General features: G+C 41.5%; 1 protein-coding gene across 1 annotated transcript in view; it reads right to left on the bottom strand.

Moving 5' to 3' along the window:
• fdxr (ferredoxin reductase) overlaps window positions 1–9140 on the bottom strand; it is a 43561-nt gene extending 34421 nt beyond the window's left edge. The window contains exon 1 of the mRNA XM_034107640.2: window positions 9136–9140. The gene's annotated coding sequence lies outside the window, so the exon portion shown is untranslated. The remainder of the gene's footprint in view (window positions 1–9135) is intronic.
• Between the last annotated feature and the right edge of the window lie 1231 nt (window positions 9141–10371).

Here is a 10371-nt window from a genome sequence, read left to right on the forward strand (position 1 = left end):
CATCCGCAGTGGCAGTGATTTCCACTATGGGAGTATCAAACTCTCCGGTCCCTTTGAAGTACCAAAGGTAGAGGTCACTACCTCCTGCTCCAGCATTGAGATCTTTGCAGATCTTTGTGTACCCTGCTTCGATCAAACCTTTAGCCATATCTTCGCTGAAGGAAACTTGAACCTTGGTGATCGGCACTGATCCATATTTGTACCAAAGACGGATGGCATTTCCTCCTGCTCCTTGGTTCAGATTGCCATCGATTTCTTTGAAGCCATTTGATTTGAGCGATTCCTCCTCAACTGTATTCAGAGACACTTGAAGTGCGGTGATGTATTTGGCCATTGTGGTAAACTGCAATCAAATGACACATCATGATTAAATACAATGGCACAAGTTAGATGCATTCATGTTCCTGTTCAGGTGAGCTCCAATGTCAATAATAGAAGAATTATAAATTATTAAACATTGATCGCGATAATGACATAAAAATGACATTTAGTTTTAAGTCTGCATTCTGAAGACAGTCAATCTGGTGCAGTAAATCACATACATGTATTATATTGTTGAACACTTACGTGTGTGCTGACAGCGAGTGCTAGGCAGTAAGAAGTCAACTGGTGTGCTGAAGTCTGTTGTACTGAACACAGGTCAGCTGCATATATATAGAGCCCAGAGATGCTGTGCGTCATTGTGCAATCACTGAAGTAATTTGATTTTTTCTGAAACTTGCGGAACCAGATTGATATCTTTATAACTACTCATTGAATTCCTAAACCTCTGAGCTCCTGCCAAAACAATGATCAAAGTTACCTTCCCTCATGTGTGTCTTTTGTGTGTTTTTCCTTATCTCCAGCTTGATGAAGAAAAAACGCTGCACATAAACAATCTGTATAAAACATCTTATTTTAATATTTTAAAACCGTGTCTTTTGGGGGAACAAGTCTAACTGTGATTGAGCTACAAGAGGAGGCGTAGGTGACCTCATAATATGTTCCACTGTGAGTCTGAGAGCTGAGTCTTTCTTACAAAGGGATTTGTCTTTCTGCACTTGTTTGAGACGTGATTTAAGCTGAGTACATACTGAAAATAGAGATGCAGATAGCTGTAACAATATTTCAAAAAGTGTATAAAAGCGCCAGTTTTCCATGTTCATAAACATTCCTCCTTGAACTCCAGCCAAACACAGAGCGTTCTGAAAGCGTCACAACATTCTGGACCTTGTACATATTCATCGTCTATGGGCCCCTCCCCGCCACAACCGTTGCTATTTGTTGATGCGGGCCCTTCTCAAACGAGGCCCATTACTCAGGACTCAGGACGTTGATCCTCACTTTGTCTGAAAGTTAAGTGCTGTATTGGAAGATGGTCAAAAAGTGAAACCATTCAAAAGAACAATATCTGCCTCTGTATTATTCTATGACTTTTTTCATGATATGTTTGACTAACAATACATCTGTATATACTTCTTCCTTCTCTCTGTCTGTACCTGTGTACTCTCATGTTCCATTAACCCAGCTTCCCCACATGTCTGTCTTTCTGGTGTCTATATACGCCGGGATCCGGAGTCATGGATGATCCTGCGGTCCTGTGTCCTGCATCGCGAGCCCTGGATCTTGAGTCGTGGCTGTGGTCCTGGATCATCGGTCCTGGATGGATATCCTCGTGGATTCATCTTCCTATTATACACACATGCATTTCCAAACATCTGGACTACCTATGTTGCAAATGTATTATCTTTCAATTTACACACGGCATCTATTGCACGTCTGTCCGTCCTGGGAGAGGGATCCCTCCTCTGCTGCTCTCCCTGAGGTTTCTCCCATGTTCCCTTTAAACGGTGGGTTTTCTCCGGAAATGTTTCCTTGTACGATGTGAGGGTCTAAGGACAGAGGGTCTAAGGACAGAGGGTCTAAGGACAGAGGGTCTAAGGACAGAGGGTCTGAGGACAGAGGGTCTAAGGACAGAAGGTCTAAGGACAGAGGGTCTAAGGAAAGAGGTTCTAAGGACAGAGGGTCTAAGGACAGAGGGTCTAAGGACAGAGGGTCTGAGGACAGAGGGTCTAAGGACAGAGGGTCAAAGGACAGAGGGTCTGAGGACAACGGGTCTAAGGACAGAGGGTCTGAGGACCGAGGGTCTAAGAACAGAGGGTCTAAGGACAGAGGGTCTAAGGACAGAGGGTCTGAGGACAGAGGGTCTGAGGACAGAGGGTCTAAGGACAGAGGGTCTGAGGACAGAGGGTCTAAGGACAGAGGGTCTGAGGACAGAGGGTCTAAGGACAGAGGGTCTGAGGACAGAGGGTCTAAGGAAAGAGGTTCTAAGGACAGAGGGTCAAAGGACAGAGGGTCTAATGACAGAGGGTCTGAGGACAGAGGGTCTAAGGACAGAGGGTCTGAGGACAGATGGTCTAAGGACAGAGGGTCTAAGGACAGAGGACAGAGGGTCTAAGGACAGAGGATCTAAGGACAGAGGGTCTGAGGACAGAGGGTCTAAGGACAGAGGGTCTAAGGACAGAGGGTCTGAGGACAGAGGGTCTGAGGACAGAGGGTCTGAGGACAGAGGGTCTAAGGACAGAGGGTCTAAGGACAGAGGGTCTGAGGACAGAGGGTCTGAGGACAGAGGGTCTGAGGACAGAGGGTCTAAGGACAGAGGATCTGAGGACAGAGGGTCTAAGGACAGAGGGTCTAAGGACAGAGGGTCTAAGGACAGAGGGTGTCGTATTGTCATACTGATATTCTGTACAAACTGTGAAGTCCACTGAGACAAATGTAACATTTGTGATATTGGGCTATGATTAAACATTGAATGATATGTAGTCATTAGGAAGAAGTTGATTGAGAACGTCCTGAACAATTGGAATAATAGAATAAAGCAACTGTTAATTGTGACCGAAAGTCAACTTCTGGGGTCTGTTGGTGAAGCTATCAGGGTTTCTGATCCCTGTTTTATTCTTCCACAGTAAACCAATAACTTCCTGCCCCCTCTTAGACGGTAACACGTATCTACTGCTACACACACACACACACACACACACACACACACACACACACACACACACACACACACACACACACACACACACACACACACACACACACACACACACACACACACACACACACACACACACACACACACACACACACACACACACACACACACACACACGTCAAAGACCTTCATTGAGTTTTATCTGGGTCACATCTCAAAAGATAACAACGTGCTTGGCGTGACTTTGAGGAAGAGATGTGGATCAAGAACAAACTAGGTCTGGTTTTTCCTCAATGTGCAGCCAAATAATTAACAAGGGGACATCGTGACAGTGGAAACAGCTTCCTCCTTGAACTCCAGCCAAACACAGAGCATTCTTAAAGCGTGTAAGTGGAGCACGTGCGTGAAGAGGGTCTAATGACAGAGGGTCTGAGGACAGAGGGTCTAAGGACAGAGGGTATAAGGACAGAGGACAGAGGGTCTAAGGACAGGGGGTCTGAGGACAGAGGGTCTGAGGACAGAGGGTCTGAGGACAGAGGGTGTCGTATTGTCATACTGATATTCTGTACAAACTGTGAAGTCCACTGAGACAAATGTAACATTTCTGATATTGGGCTATAAATAAACATTGATTGATATGTAGCAGAGGTGGGACCAAGTCAGGTTGGGCAAGTTCAAGTCAAGTCCAAGTCCTAAACTTTGACAAAACGAGTCTTAAACAAGTCATTATCTCTTTTTCACCAAATGTAATGACATCGATCAACAGAATAATACTTAATAATCAAACTGCTCTTTTTTAGTCACATTAATAATTTGATAATCAATTTTCTCTCTGCTGGTAAAGTAACGTGTGTTTTTCTAATTTAAGAGGGATCAGTAAGATAAGGCTACCATGACGGTTTGATTCAGAAGGAGTTTAATGTATAAGATCCCTGATGTTGAGGTGACCAGAATGTTTATTTCCACTGTGTACAACATGTTGTGAGGGACCCACTATCTATCTTTATGCAAGGGATAATGTGCAGCGAGGCGGTCTCTATGGGGAAGAGAACACCGGCATCTAGATCCCTCTGCAGGTGGTACTTTAACTATATTTTGATGCTAATACTTTTCTACTTTTACTTGTAACATTTTGAATGCAGGACTTTTGATTGTACAGGGTTCCTGCAGGTTTCGCCAACTCAAATGTAAGACTTTTTAACACCTTTTTAAGACCACTTTGAATAGAATTTAAGACCTATTTCACGGCAATAAAGTATGAAGGAACATTTATATGAAAGAAGAAACAAAGTAAAATGTATTCATGTTCAACATAAGAACAGTGACTGATCATAACAGCATAACAGTACTGAACTGTGTTAGCGTGTTAGACAACACGTGTGTGTGCTTGGGTGTGTGTGTGTGTGTGTGTGTGTGTGATTGAGTGTGTGTGTGTGTGTGTGTGTGTGTGTGTGTGTGTGTGTGTGTGTGTGTGTGTGTGTGTGTGTGTGTGTGTGTTAGGGCTGTGCAATTAATCATATTTTAATCGAAATTATGATTTTGGCCTGCCACAATTACGAAAACAACATAATCGAAAAAAAAAGATTATTTTGCTTTACTAGGTTGTGACACTACAACATATTTGATCTAATTAATTGTTTAGTAATGTATCATTTATGTAATTCATTTTTGTATTGGTTTTTCAGTTGAATTATACGTTAATGGTAATCAACAGTTAAAAAGATACTGTTCAAATTATTATTTGTTTTAAAGTCAATGAATAATCGAATTTAATAATCATGATATTAATTATTGACCAACATAATCTTGATTATTGCCATAATCGAGCTGTGTGTGTGTGTGTGTGAGAGAGAGAGAGAGAGAGAGAGAGAGAGAGAGAGAGAGAGAGAGAGAGAGAGAGAGAGAGAGAGAGAGAGAGAGAGAGAGTGACAAGAGCTATGCTGCCTTGGCTACACTATTTCATCGTTGCTGTTGTATGATTGGTGTTTAAATACGGTATTTAGCGTCTACAGCACCTCCGCTTTTAGGGTTGACGTAGACCCAAACTTCGCCCGGAGGTCCCCCGATGTTGTTGCGGGAGCTGCTGCACTAGCTAACGCTACATTAGCTGCTGCTGCACTAGCTAACGCTACATTAGCAAAACAAAAGCTAATTTATTTTGCAATAGGTGCAGCGGGCTTCAAACACGTTCCCTCCACTGTTTTCAACCAAGCACTAAATCAGATGTTTTCCAACCAAATACGGTTGAACTGACACTTCCCCACATTAATTTGTAAGTAGATTCGAGAATAGGCTACATCAGGCTCTCGGCTCCATGAGCTGAAGCTTGGTTGCTAGGTTACTAGCTGGGTGTTCTCCAATAAGGGGCCGGGGGAAACAAAGTTAGTGATTACTGGTTCCATGTTGATTTAATTCAATACAAATTGTTGGAGGGAACTGAAAGGCTATTACCGTACTGGTTACTTTGCAGCCCGGACATTTCCCCCAAAACACATTTAGACGCTATCGCAACACAGAAATACCTTTCAAATCCGATAATTTTTAAGACCTTCTAAATCATATTTTAGACCTTCTTAAGACTTGTTAAGACCCCGCGGGAACCCTGATTGTAACTTTTTTAATTGTCTGAACTTCTCCCACCTCTGACAATAAATCCTTTCATTTTACAAATTCTGCACTCAGCTTTGTTTTCTCCAATATAATTGAAAAGCAGCCAGATGCTGCTTCTTTTTTCGGTTTTAGCTCATTTCTTGACTTTTTCCGACGGGCTTGCATTTAAATCCGGCTCCCCGTCTCCCCGTCACTCTGTGCAGCTGGCCTGTACCACTACACATGCTATGCCCCCCACCCTTCTTTCACATAATGGTTTGATCCTAGTGTATCCTCGCATATGATTGGCCGCATGGTGGCCCAGCTAAATAAAGACCCGCCCCTGCCTGCAAGGATTCTCAGCAAGAGTAGGAGCGGCTGAAGATCCTGCTCTCCCCAACGGGAGTCTTCTCTTCTAACGGCAGCTCGCGATCGGCGTGTTGGAGACCTCTGAGTTAAAGTCTCAAGTCAGAAGGCTCAAGTCCAAGTCAAGTCCCGAGTCATTGGTGTTCAAGTCCAAGTCGAGTCGCAAGTGTTTTGTGATGTTGTCAAGTCGAGTCTCAAGTCATCAAATTTGTGACTCGAGTCTGACTCGAGTCCAAGTCATGTGACTCGAGTCCACACCTCTGATATGTAGTCATTAGGAAGAAGTTGATTGAGAACGTCCTGAACAATTGGAATAATAGAATAAAGCAACTGTTAATTGTGACCGAAAGTCAACTTCTTGCGTCTGTTGGTGAAGCTATCAGGGTTTCTGATCCCTGTTTCATTCTTCCACAGTAAACCAATAACTTCCTGCCCCCTCTTAGACGGTAACACGTATTTCCTGCTCAACACACACGCACACGCACGCACGCACGCACGCACCACACACACACACACACACACACACACACACACACACACACCACACACACACACACACACACACACACACGCTCACACACACACACACACACACACACACACACACACACACACACACACACACACACACACACACACACACACACACACACACACACACACACACACACACACACACACGTCAAAGACCTTCATTGAGTTGTATCTGGGTCACATCTATTGCATGTCGTAAAAAACCATGCAAGTATATTTTCTAAATAGAGATCCACTATCACCAAGCCCACCATCTATAGCTGTTAGAAAAGCCGCGCTGACAGTGAGCCAGAAGTGAAGTCAAGACATCTGGCCACGTCACGCCTAAACAGGTAACAACGTGCTTGGCGTGACTTTGAGGAAGAGATGTGGATCAAGGGGGAACAAACTAGGTCTGGTTTTTCCTCAATGTGCAGCCAAAGACTTAACAAGGGGACATCGTGACAGTGGAAACAGCTTCCTCCTTGAACTCCAGCCAAACACAGAGCGTTCTTAAAGCGTCACAACATTCTGGACCTTGTACATATTCATCGTCTATGGGCCCCTCCCCGCCTCAACCGTTGCTATTCGTTGATGCGGGCCCTTCTCAAACGAGGCCCATTACTCAGGACTCAGGACGTTGATCCTCACTTTGTCTGAAAGTTAAGTGCTGTATTGGAAGATGGTCAAAAAGTGAAACCATTCAAAAGAACAATATCTGCCTCTGAAAAGAAGTGACATTTTAAAGGAGCATAACATGGAAATACTCAAGTAAAGTCTATATGTCAAAATAGTACTTAAGTACAATACCTGAGTAAATGTACTTTATTACTTTCCACCAATCCACCAAATGGAGATATGTTTATAAATAATCAGCAGGATCAATAAACTAATGTTCCTACGCCTCCTATTTTTTTAATCTTTGCCCCCCCCCCACAGATGTAGGTCTGCCACAGGGTCTGATACCAACTTAGCCCTTTACTAAACCACCTCTCCAAGGGACTGTTTCCTTACTGACCAACACACCAGGTTGGAATGAAATGCTTGCAAAGAAACACATATGCGATGGGTTTATTTGTTTTCACAAACTATTGTGAAACTTGTACGTTTTAAACTGTTTTCAGGGGGCACGTTGGAAAGCTACTGCTTTGTTTACATCACACAATAATAATAACCCACAGGTAAGATGTATTTAAACATAAAGTACGTTCAAGCAGTAATGCATTGATTCTTCTTTGACATGTTATGATATATAGTGCTACAATTGAGTACTATTAAATGTGTGTGTGTCTGTGTGTGTGTACATGTGTTTCTTAAGGTCCTTATCAAACCTGTCCCCATGAGGAAGGGTGTATTAGGGAACACACCCACATGCCTTTCTTCCTTGAGCCACTCTACCTCAATGTGCTGCCAACATGCATCACTATCAAATCCCATATCATCCAGAAAGTGTCCTGCTGTCGTGGAAGATGAATACCCAAAAAGAAAATCATACAGAAAACTAAACATTGATTATCTGAACATGTAAGGGATTGATATTTAAGTATTACTCTGTGTGGAAACCACTTTGTGTTGAAATATAAAATGTAAATAATTATTTCTGTAGCATAATAGTCTGAACGGAAAAAAGGAAAAGCTGCAGATAGATAAAAAAGTGCCCACATGAAAGAATGGCGGTGGAATTATTTTTTACTTAAACAAACACACAATTTCACTTGATCATTTGGCGTCATCGGCACAATAATTCCCCTTGTCAACATTTCTGGCAGCACATTTTTTTGTATGTGCGTGTGTGTTTGTCTGGCGCACATTCTTTTATATGGACGACAGCTCTAGTTAGAGTCAGCAGGGCCGGCTCTAGACAATTTGCCGCCCTAGGCGAGATTTTAGCTGGCAAAAGATGGCGTACGCCAGTTTCTACGCACTGTTTGCGATTTATAAAAAACTAACTTGACGGGGAAATGTGCGGTTCTCCACGCAAACTCTAACCCATGTGTACGCAGTGAGCACAGAGAGAGATGAGAAACTGCGACACCGCGTTGGCAGAAGGAAGAACGGAGAGAAATATGTGGAAATAATACCATAAATAAAATGTTACCTCTCATTTATCATATATGAATAATTCATTTTCAAACATTGATTAAAGCCAATCTTAAAATAATTAAACAACCACCTGTTTGAGACTCCTCAGTGCACACAAACACATAACTTGGAGAAATAAATAAATACGGATATTATTTAAAACCACCTCGAATATGTTGTGTTAATGTTATTGTGATGAAAACTTCTGTTTAGCAATGTAGAACCAATGTTCAGGAAAGGATGGAAGCTGGAACGTCTTTAGTCAATACACTGACATGTATTGAGAGACAAAACGGCCGGAGAATTCACAAGGTATATTCACATCTCTACAGATGAACTGCCCTGCGAACTCTGGAGCTAAAAGGGGCACAGCGCAGATCTATACATTAGAAAAGGAGTGGCCTATAGTCCCGCCTTTCCATCTAATCAATACCAGACATTTAAGAACAAAGACTGGTTTGTTATTATCAACTTGCATCGTCCACACTTCCCCCACAGGAAAGGCAAAAGGCCTCTTGACCTTTGTCCTCCTCAAGTTACAGACAGGGCACATGCAGGAAAGACTGAGAATCTCTAAAATACACAGATTAGACTAAAATATTCTCTGACAGTTCCTTTCTTTTTATCAATTTATTGATAACCAATTAACATTAATCTAAGGATATTTCAGTGACTACTTAAATCAATAAGCGTCTTCAGAGTTGTGTGTGGATTCTCATTACATTAATTACATCAAAAAGTAGAATAAGATTGAAACATTCAACCACAATGATTGATACAGACAACCACAATATAAAAATCATCTTTCTTCAGTGTTTGACTTATTTTGTCAAAACGCACAATAATAACACATGCAATACAAACATATAATAGTAAAATATATGTTTAAAAAATAAGATCTGTTATCAATTATCACTCAGTTAATCTCATTCATCAACACAAATTCAAAATCAGCTTACATCTCAAAGATTTACTTCAAGGCAATTACTTATTAAAACACAATTAGAATTTAGGATTATAAGAAATCCAATTGAGGTATAAATCAGAATCATTAGGGATCCAGCTAAAATTCCTAGTATTTGCTGTTATTGTTTTGACATTTGTAACACAAAAGCGATGGAAAAATCCCACAGCAACACAGAAAAGATGGTCTTAACATGAGTAGTTAATAAAAAACAATAATATCAAAACAAATTATTACTACTAACTTTATTGTGAAATTAAAACAGAACGGTAAAAGAATAGTTTCCGGTCTATTTTGAGGCCAGATCTCTGTAGATAAATAAAGAACTACGACAGATGTGTAATATTTAATGTAGCCAAACCATTTATTAGAATGCATTCATGTGATGACTTTCAAAGAGTAAAGCAAGCACTGCTGAATAAAGTATGATTTATCTTTTACGAAACGTTTTTTTTCATATGGAATTCAGTTGGAGGTCAACCAATCACAGAGCTTGAGGCAACGCGGAACAATAGCTGAGGATTCTGGGTAGTGTAGTGTCTTCGGCCATCCTAAACTGAACACATATTTGTTTCTCCGAATCGAAGGGGAAAATTACAAAAGCATTGTACACAATTTAAACCAATCAATGTTGTGTAATCAACAAGGATAATCTGGTGTTTTTGAGTTGATGAGTAGTGCAGATAGCACTGTAAAATCAATCGACAGTAAGGAGAATACTTACTTCCGGGATAAAATCCTCCATTATCCAATGGGAATGGATGCTCACATTGCTCTCCGTAATACAATAAAGGGGACATGATCAAATCGGAATATAATGTTCTTTTAAAAAACGTTAACTAAAGGGAACAATCTATTGGACACAGCTGAAGCTCTG

This window comes from Pseudochaenichthys georgianus, chromosome 19, assembly GCF_902827115.2.
Source record: "Pseudochaenichthys georgianus chromosome 19, fPseGeo1.2, whole genome shotgun sequence".
In the NCBI taxonomy this organism is placed as follows: domain Eukaryota; kingdom Metazoa; phylum Chordata; class Actinopteri; order Perciformes; family Channichthyidae; genus Pseudochaenichthys; species Pseudochaenichthys georgianus.